The 9818-nt window shown below is 36.3% G+C and overlaps 1 pseudogene; it reads right to left on the minus strand.

Moving 5' to 3' along the window:
• Nucleotides 1–7580: 7580 nt before the first annotated feature.
• On the minus strand, nucleotides 7581–8343 carry LOC110297980 (annotated as a pseudogene).
• Between the last annotated feature and the right edge of the window lie 1475 nt (nucleotides 8344–9818).

Consider the following 9818-nt stretch of genomic DNA (forward strand, 5'->3'; position numbering starts at 1 on the left):
TTTAAAGAAGCTAAGAAATTTTTTCACAGATACCGATGATTAACATTCATATCAAACACTTTAGCAAAATCTACTTTGAACAGAATGTTCACTTCTGACCTCTGTTGTCTGTCCATGAATTATCAGGAGAGCAATACTTATCTGAGAGCTATCAGCCATTTTCAGGACCAGTCATATCTTCTGTACAGACATGCCTGTTTGGGTACTTTTTACAGATCATTTCTAAGTATATTTGTTCTATATGATGGAAGTTTAGGATAGATAACCTATAAAACAGCAGGATACTAAGGTTCTTTCAAATAAACTATCATAATAGTCAGGAAAATGTCAATGTGCATTCCAATAGTTTTTGCATTATGTGATTTTCACATCAAATTGAGCTTCCAGAATGAATAGGGTCTAAAAAACTGAGTCTTTAGTATCAAAATAAATCTCCCTACATAGACTGTGAAGACAAAAACAAAGTCTGAATTTGTTTAGCTGAGAATGATTAACTATTTGGACTTTACTTCCTATTTGTTTTCATGTTTTGACCTTTGAATTAAGCTGTGATTTTTCTAAAAAATTCATTTTTTCTTAAAGTTCCATCACTGCTTTCCTTCGAATAAAACCATGCATGCAAGAGACACTTCTATTACATGTGAGTTAATATTATCCACGCAAATGATGGTGCTGACATTTTAAAATCAGAGATAAAAGCTATAAGTGAATAAAAATGACTATAAGAAAACAGAATACCTAAGAAACAAAAAACATTTCAAGTGGCATGATCACATTGATTTTTGCATAGTCAGGTGCAGAATGAAAAAGACATGAGGACATCTTTTAACAAAGTCAATCATGTGTCTAAATAGAAATGTAGGGCCGGGCATGGTGGCACATGCCTTTAATCCCAGCACTCGGGAGGCAGAGGCAGGCGGATTTCTGAGTTCCAGGCCAGCCTGGTCTACAAAGTGAGTTCCAGGACAGCCAGGGCTATACAGAGAAACCCTGTCTCAAAAAACCAAAAAAAAAAAAAAATGTAGTTTACCTTGTGCCAAATTAAATAACTAAACATATATTATAGAAATTTACATATGTGTATTCCATTATTATGTATAACTTGTTATAAATTTATTATTATATGTCTGTTATATCCATGTATACATATAGATATACATATATGTATTGAGTTATAATTAATGCAAAAATCATAAATTATATTCATTTAAAATCTAAATTCATAAACATTGGTGTGGAAACACTCCTGAAACTATCACCATAAAATTATGAATATATCCAATCTTGTCAAAGGATTCTTTGATTTCCTTTGGAATCTGCCCTTGGGCCCTTGCTTTCCAAGCCCATTCCATCCAGAGAAGATTATTGATGTACTTTCTGTAAATACAGAATATAGTTTTATTTTGTTATAACTAAAGCAACATAGTGGACACAGACATATTATTTTGTGTCTGGAGTATTTCCACTGAGAATATTAAGCTTCATGTATTGAGGTCTCAAGAGTTCATTCACTTATATGACTAAACAATACCTCATTGTGTAAATGAACTAAATTTTCTTCAATGCCAATATTTCTTCTTCAGGAATATGTGGAGTCTTTGTACTCTTATCCATTTTGATAATAGTTGTTTATCACTATTCTTTTAAATTACCTTTGTCCTACTTATGGTATTTTCCAATTATTGCTTACTGTCCATCTTCTTTACCAAAACATTTGTATATTTTCAACTGTTATTTTTTATATAATTAAATATTTCTTTCTGAATCATGATTTTACACTACAAATTTTCCACAAGTCTATAAATTCTGTTTATATCCTCTTAATATGTAGTTTGGAGAACTGAAGTTGTATGGTTTATTTAATTTTGATTTAACAATAGAATAACTATATTATTTGCACAGAAGAGTGTGTGTGTGTGTGTGTGTGTGTGTGTGTGTGTTGTATATATGCATACTATGTAAGTATGAACACATGCTATGGCATGCACGTAGAGGTCAGAAGACAAGTTTGGGAAATCTGTTCTTTTCTTCCATTGTGCATTCAAGAGACGAAACTAAGGTCATAGGGCTTCTAAGTACAGACATTTTACCTGATGAGACATTATAACAGGCAAAATTTTATGTTTTAATACATTTAAACTACAATTTCTTTTTCTAGAACATGGTTTTGTTTTATGTTTAAGAAGTTTTGCCTTGATTTAGAAGGCTATGGTTATCCTGTATAATTAATAACAGAAGTTTTGTAGTTGAAGGTTTTACATTTATGTCTGTGATTTGTGTCTAATTTTGAGTTTCTATCTACATATTGTACAAAATACAAAGGAAAATATTCCATCTCTACCTACAACTATCTACGTGTTTTAAAGGTAAAATTTAAAACTTTATTTTCTCCAGACTTCTTTTACCCTATATTGCAACATTTTGCTTGTATATGTTTCTATATTTTTGAAATCCAATCAGTTCTACTGCTTCTTTAACTCTATTGAGGCTCACATCTTAAATGTGGATGTTTTCTTGGTTTAGAATCTCTCAAACAGCAATGACTCATATGGTTGCAGAATTCATTCCACCTATTTTCCAATTTTCATGGGATACTTGTCTTAGGATTTTACTCATGTGAACAGATACCATGACCAAGGCAACTCTTATAAAGGACAACATTTCATTGGGGGCTGGCTTACAGGTTTAGAGGTTTAGTTCATTATCATCAAGATGCGGCTGGAGCATGGTCTCCCTTGTAATATTAAATTATCATCAGTTTTCTGTTTTCCAACTCCTCCACTGCCTAAACTTTGCTTTCCTGGAATTTGCTCTGTAGGTTGACCTTGAACTCAGAGATCTGCAAGGTTCTGTCTCCTGAACATTGGAATTAAAGTGTGGATTTATGCTTTTCTTCACCTACAACTGGTCTTGAACTCAGATCTGCTTGTCTTTGTCTCCTGGGATTAAAGATCATACTTGGGCCAAAGCTTTTCAAGGCTACTGTTCCTCAAAATCCAGACAAAAAGCCTGTGTTTTCCAGCCTCAAGATCTAGATCACAAATGTGCCCCCCCCCCCACTTCTGGATTGTAGATCATTTCAGATTAAAAGTCCAAATGAAAACAATAATCAGGTCATAATAATGCTTCTTCAACTGCAAAACTATAAGTTTACCTAGGTGGGATCTTGCCTCAAGGTCACCATTTCCTTAATTTCTTTTAATATCCTTGAAAACAGGATTTAGGTTCATTCCACTTCCTGGTTCCCCTTTAGTCTTTGAATCATACATTTTGCAGTTTTCCTTTCTGTGCTTGGTACTTTTCATTAAAATGCTCTTCATAATATTGGACTTTAGTAACCACGCAACATAATTTATACCAAGCGATTTTGAGATTTCCTTTGTCAAAGCAATTAATCTAAATCTCTTTACCTTAGCCTCAGGCAGACTCTTCAGACAAGGGCAAAAAGTAGCCACATTCTTCACCAAAATATCACAAAACAAGTCAAGTAGGCTACATACTAAATGCCTTCTCTGAAACCTCTTGAGCTAGGTCCCCACAGTTCAAAAGCGCTCAGGAGCACAGTCTTCCATGCTTCTAACTAGTATGGCCGAGTAAGCCCCACTTAAAGCGTTCCACTGCTTTGCTGCCTTACAAAGTCCCCGAATCCACATTCCTCCAAAGAAAAGCATAGTCAGGCTTATTATAGCAATACCCTACTAGTAGTACCAACTTCTATCTTAGGTTTTTTAGTGCTGTGAACAGACATCATGACCAAGGCAACTCTTATAAAGGACAACATTTAATTGGGGCTGGCTTACAGGTTTAGAGGTTTAGTTCATTATCATCAAGGTAGGAGCATGGCAGTGTCCAGGCAGGCATGATATGGGAGAAGCTGAGAGTTCTACATCTCATTCCACAGGCAAACAGAAGTAGACTGGCTCCCACATGGCTAGGAGTAAGGTAACCAAACCCGCCCCCACAGTGACACATTTTGTACAACAAGACTGCACCTACTCCAACAAGGCCATACCTCCTGATAGTGCCACTCCCCGGGCCAAGTATATTCAAACCATCATGCTTGTACTTTACTTTATCCAGTTAAATATCTTGGATACCGTTCTAAAAGTTAATTCAGGAGAAATGGTAACTAAATCCATGGTTTTACCAGTTTCTGGTATCCATTAAAATTATAAATGGATTACCATTAGTGTGCCTAGTATGTAGCATTCCTATTAGCCATATTTCTTTTGTACTTAGGAATCACTCAGCTTCAGGATCTGCTTGCTAGTTTCCCAGCATTATACGTCCACTCTGTGACACACTCCTCCAACTGTCTTCACTGAACTCATCCCTTCTTGATGACTTAGGGACTGGACTCTATCTACATCAACAGGCTGCTCCTTAGAACCCTCCCCCACTCTTACCTTCCTTCTAGAATATTCTTAGGCTAATTCTTCACCTGACGAGATCAATTGCTCTGAGTCTCAGCTTCAATACATCTTCAATGTCTGCTTTTTGGGAAAGCTTTTTCTAACCCTGGTGCTCTCATAAGAGATTTGTTCCTTTGATATATGTCTAACAAGAACATTTTTACTGTAATGCATTTTGTTTTGAATTTTATATTTATTTGGTTACTTGTCTTGAAAAGCATAACTTTTGTAGTTTTGTTCACCTTTATCCTTTGTAGACCACTAAGGTCCTTGTGCACCGAGACAGTCATTAATCAAGAAAGCAGGGTTAAATCTGGGACCTGAAAGATAAGTAACAGCTAGCAAGGTATATCTAAGAACTCGGTGCTTAGCCTGGAGAGAAGAAACTCATTTCAAGCTGGGGATAGAAGAAAGGTACATGCTTGAACTGATGGCGCCAAATAAATTATCATTGTTTTTGTTGTATTGAAGTTCAGAGGGAAAAATGAGGGAATTAAGACAGTAGTTAAAGCTTCTATTAGTCATAATCAGAAGTCTTTCAAACATATGGAATTACCTGAGAACCAATGGCCACCATTCTCTTTTTTTTTTTTGATTTATCAAGACAGGGTTTCTCTGTATAGCCCTGGCTAGCCTTGAACTCAGAAATCTGCCTGCCTCTGCCTTCTGAGTGCTGGGATTAAAGGTGTGCACCACCATACCCGGTATGGCCACCATTCTTAAGATCTAGTGAAACATACTTGGACATTACTTTAAAATGACAGGTTCTGGGATCTTCCTGCCTCAGCCTCTAAACTACTAAGAACCTGTCAAGTATCTGGGAAAATTCTGATTTTTATGTTTCTAAAAATCTTATCTTTTACCATGAGCTATAATAATTTTGCTTCATAGTTTCATGATATTTTTGAGAAAGTGACACATAGGATGTATATTGATACTAGATAATCTCATCTCATCTTGTTAATATTTCAAACTTGTCTAAGTGTGTGGAATTGTGAATTTGATACTATAATTTTTTTGGCTTTTCAGGAAATTTCTTTTTAGAATATTAAAGAAAAAAAATCCCACAAGCATTCAGGAATTATTGCCAATAGATGTGCTTAAGAAACACCATACACCAAAAGGGACAAATATATCATAAACAATATGCCCAGCTGTCTTCTGAGAATATGCATTTTTTTGTAATATGAAGGCTGGTACTTCTTTATCCATCTGGGATGATGGTGGAGGCTGTGAATCACGGTCTTATTTGTGGTCTAAAGCAATAGAGCTCAGAGCACATGGAAGTCCTGGCTCAATAATAATGACATGATATAGAGGAAGCAGCAAGAAGATGTACCTCTGGGACTCTACCACTAAGTATCGAGGCATCATGGACAATTTGTTTATTGTCCATGTATCTCAGTTTACTTATATGCAGAATGAATATAGGGAATGTTCCCTCCCATTCTATGAAAGATATTTGGGGATGAGATGATAAAAGCTCAGAAGACTATTCTGAAATGACAGAAATAATTTTGTAGATGGTATGTGTTTTAGTCAGGGTTTCTATTCCTGCACAAACATCATGAACAAGAAGCAAGTTGGGGAGGAAAGGGTTTATTCGGCTTACACTTCCATGCTGCTGTTCATCACCAAAGGAAGTCAGGACTGGAACTCAAACAGGTCAGAAAGCAGGAGCTGATGCAGAAGCCATGGAGGGATGTTCTTTACTGGCTTGCCTCCCCTGGCTTGCTCAGCCTGCTCTCTTATAGAACCCAAGACTACCAGCCCAGGGATGGTCCCACCCACAAGGGGCCTTTCCCCCTTGATCACTAATTGAGAAAATGCCTTACAGTTGGATCTCTTGGGGGCATTTCCTCAACTGAAGCTCCTTTCTCTGTGATAACTCCAGCTGTGTCAAGTTGACACAAAAATAGCCAGTACAGTATGTTTGTTAGATTTAAAAAGTTGCTCTAATTGCAGAAGCCTTTGGTTTGTCTGTGCTGGTATTTATTCATTTGATTATTTTGTAACAGCTCAATGGATATATTAAGACATAAATGTGGATATATTTTAATATACAAATTGATAGTTAGATCTGCATATAGATTTTGAAACAATAACCTTTAAAAAATTATACTAGTCTATGATTCTAGTAGTTTGGACAAGTATTTTGTAAAAGGCAATTCTAAACAAAAAAGTATTATTCAGTTTTAGTCAAGAAATTATGATTGGATAATTTCTTTTCCTGGAATTCTTAACTTGCCTTCACGTTGTAGGACTTGTTTTTCAGCATAGCATCTGGTCCTCTAGGGCATGAGAACTTCTCCAACATCTCTGATTCCATCAGGAGCTGCCCAAGCCATGTGAGTGCACAGAAGACATTCCTGAGAGACTTAGTCATATGGTGGTCTGCACTTGTTTTTGTATAGAAATGACAGTGAGTCACTGTCTGGAATGTGTCCCCACTCTTCAAATGGGAAGCCTCTAGGGCACTTTTCACTGGTTTTCTGATGGGCTTTCTTTCTTGCCAAGGGCTCTGGGGTTAAGGTAAAGTTTCCTACACCTTTATCCTGTAAGTAGTTCAAAGGTTGTGGATTTTCTGTCAGTTAAAGCATACCTAGGATGGTCTTTTCCATGTTCCCTCTTTTTTTGTTTCTTGAAAAAAAAAACACCATCTTTCTTTTGAGTCTAAATACTGTTGTGTCTTGGCAATAAGATCTTTGCTAGCAAAAACAGTAAAGTGCATGTTCTTGCCTGCTGTCAATCATATTTCTAATATTTAATTTATTGGGTCTTAAAAGAAAGGCTATTTAGGAGCACTACACTTTTATCCCTTAAAGTGGATTTCTTCAAATGTGAAACTCCAAGGCTTACGTTTTTAGTCCAAAAGGATAAAAACAAAAGAAATGAAAAAGAGAAAATTAACATCAATTAATTTAAGTGCAATGTGAACTAAGTAGTTGTCATCCTTGAAAGAACTGATATCAATCCTTAGAGACTGTAAATATTACTTACAAAATGCTTTTGTAGGTATGATTAAAGTACAGATTTTTGTTCGATTGTTTAGTTTCATCATGTGGTTTAATCTATCACATTGCCTAGGACGGCTTGTAGTAGCAAGAGTACAAAGACTTTTCCAGCATGTCTCTTAGAGACCATTTCACCTACTGCTCTGTTTGGCCTCTAGCTCTTGTCTCTCTCTTCAACAGTGGTGAGTCAGATTCCTTTTCCTTGGGGAAGAGAGATCCATGATTTGTTGCTGTTGCTAATAACAACAATTTTGGAAAGCCAAGTGGTAAAACTGTTCCTATTGGCATCTTTCACATGAACCACACCAAAAACCAGGGATGCCTGTCTCTGTTAATGATCATACCATTAATTCCCAAGTTACCACCACCAGTCATCATACACAGATTCCCAGTTGATGAAGTCTGTTATTTTCCCAGTCTCCAAACCAATCTGAATGGTGTCATTCCCCTTCATGATGTTATAAGGATAGCAAATTGTATGGGAATGATGGATTACTTGATATGGGATTCCTTTTGTGCCTACAAAGATCTTTCTCTCTTTCCATAACTTGTACTTGGCCTCCTCAGGTGTAATATGATGTCCAGCAAAGAGGCCCTTGGTGTCATAGATCAGACAGAAGTTCTTTCCAGTCCTGTCAATGCCAGTGACATCCATAAACCCAGTATAATAGGTTATATTGGTCCTGACATTGCCATCAATCTTAATGAAGCACTGCATGCAAGTCTATTTTTTACTTCATCCCCAGTCAGGGCATACATTTATGTCTGTTCCTTAGGAAAATGATCAGAGGCAGTAATTCTGTCAGCTTGTGATAACCAGTGGATAAACAAGGACTAAGCACACCAGTCAATTTCTCAAGCATCCAATGTTTTGGACCTGCTATACTCTTCATATGTTTCTTGGAACCATGGGCCATGGCTGTGCTAGAAATGGGAAAGAGACTCCTAAATTAAGGATCATGACATGACTTGAGTCCTATCCACAATCACAGTGTGTCTTTAGAGGACAAAAAATAATGGCATTTGAAAGAATGGAGAGTAAGATGACCATGATGGCACAGACTAGGTACAAACCAGTCAAAGACTAATTTTAGCTAACAGAAGCGGGAATGATAAGGAGCAGATCATCTCTTGACACCTCAGTTGAGGGTCCTGTCACAATCCTGTTTTTTGACTGGGTAATACTGACTTCAGGCCTCTGGTCTTCAGAAGTGTTAGGAAACATATTCTGATTGTCTAAAATGGAGTGTTAGGCAGTGACTCATAATGGTGGCAAGAAATAAATTAAAGTGTCCACTCAGCATAGATACTTCTTTTAACTGGTAAGATAGGTGGCAACCACCTGGAGGTACATTTTCCTATCCATCCTCATGTGACTGTTGTTACTATGATGAACAAAAACTTTTCATATTTTACTAGGAAGTTAAACTTGAGGACATGTAGTTTAAGAAAGACATAGACCAACATATGATATATCATGAATTATGCATTCATTGGATTGAATGATTTATTGAATAAACATTTTATATGTCAATTGACTATGTTAAGATTTGTGCAAAGACCTGTATTAGAACTAAACAAGACAGGGTGTTTATTTTTACAAAGCCTAGTTTATTAGAAATAAATGCATGCAGGAATAAAACTAATTGTGTGGAAAATGCAAGAATTATCTTGCAAACAGGGTATTGTTTATCCCAAAGTGAACACATCTAGATGAGTCTGTGTGTTTGTGGAGAGAATGCTGTTTAGTGAATGCTTCGTGCCTCTTTGCTTAGACAGAAAGGAGTATAGTATGGATGGATAAATAAACTTAACAAATATTCCCCATGTATTCCCCACTGAGGATATTGGACCATAGCTTCAGTGTTTATTAAGGAGGATATAATAAATCAAGAACATTTACAAAGCCAGGTATGCTGGGATACACCTGTAATCTCAACATTCAGGAGGTTGAAACAGGAAGACTGCAGCAAATTACAGGCCTGCAATAGCCACACTGTAAGACCATATTTCAAAAGCCAATGCAAACAATGAAACAAATAAAACATAAAGCATGTGTGAATGTGTGTGTGTGTATATATATATATATATATATATATATATATATATATATATGTATGTATACACATACATATATACACATAATGTTTGTGTGTATGTGTGTGTGTGTGTGTGTGTGTGTGGTTTTGCATGTCTGTGAAGGCTCGAGGTTGCTTTCTTGATTGTTCTCTACCACATTTATCTTCTAAGTCAAACTGTATTCAACCTCATTAATTACACTTTTCATAAATGATTATGGTGGTTTTCAGACATGGGCAGACGATCATTAACAGTGTTTAAGCATTTTCAAACTCCCTTCTTAGATGAACTACCAAAGTCAGAAAGATACTAT

Source organism: Mus caroli, chromosome 7 (genome assembly GCF_900094665.2).
Source record: "Mus caroli chromosome 7, CAROLI_EIJ_v1.1, whole genome shotgun sequence".
NCBI classification, from domain to species: Eukaryota; Metazoa; Chordata; class Mammalia; order Rodentia; family Muridae; genus Mus; species Mus caroli.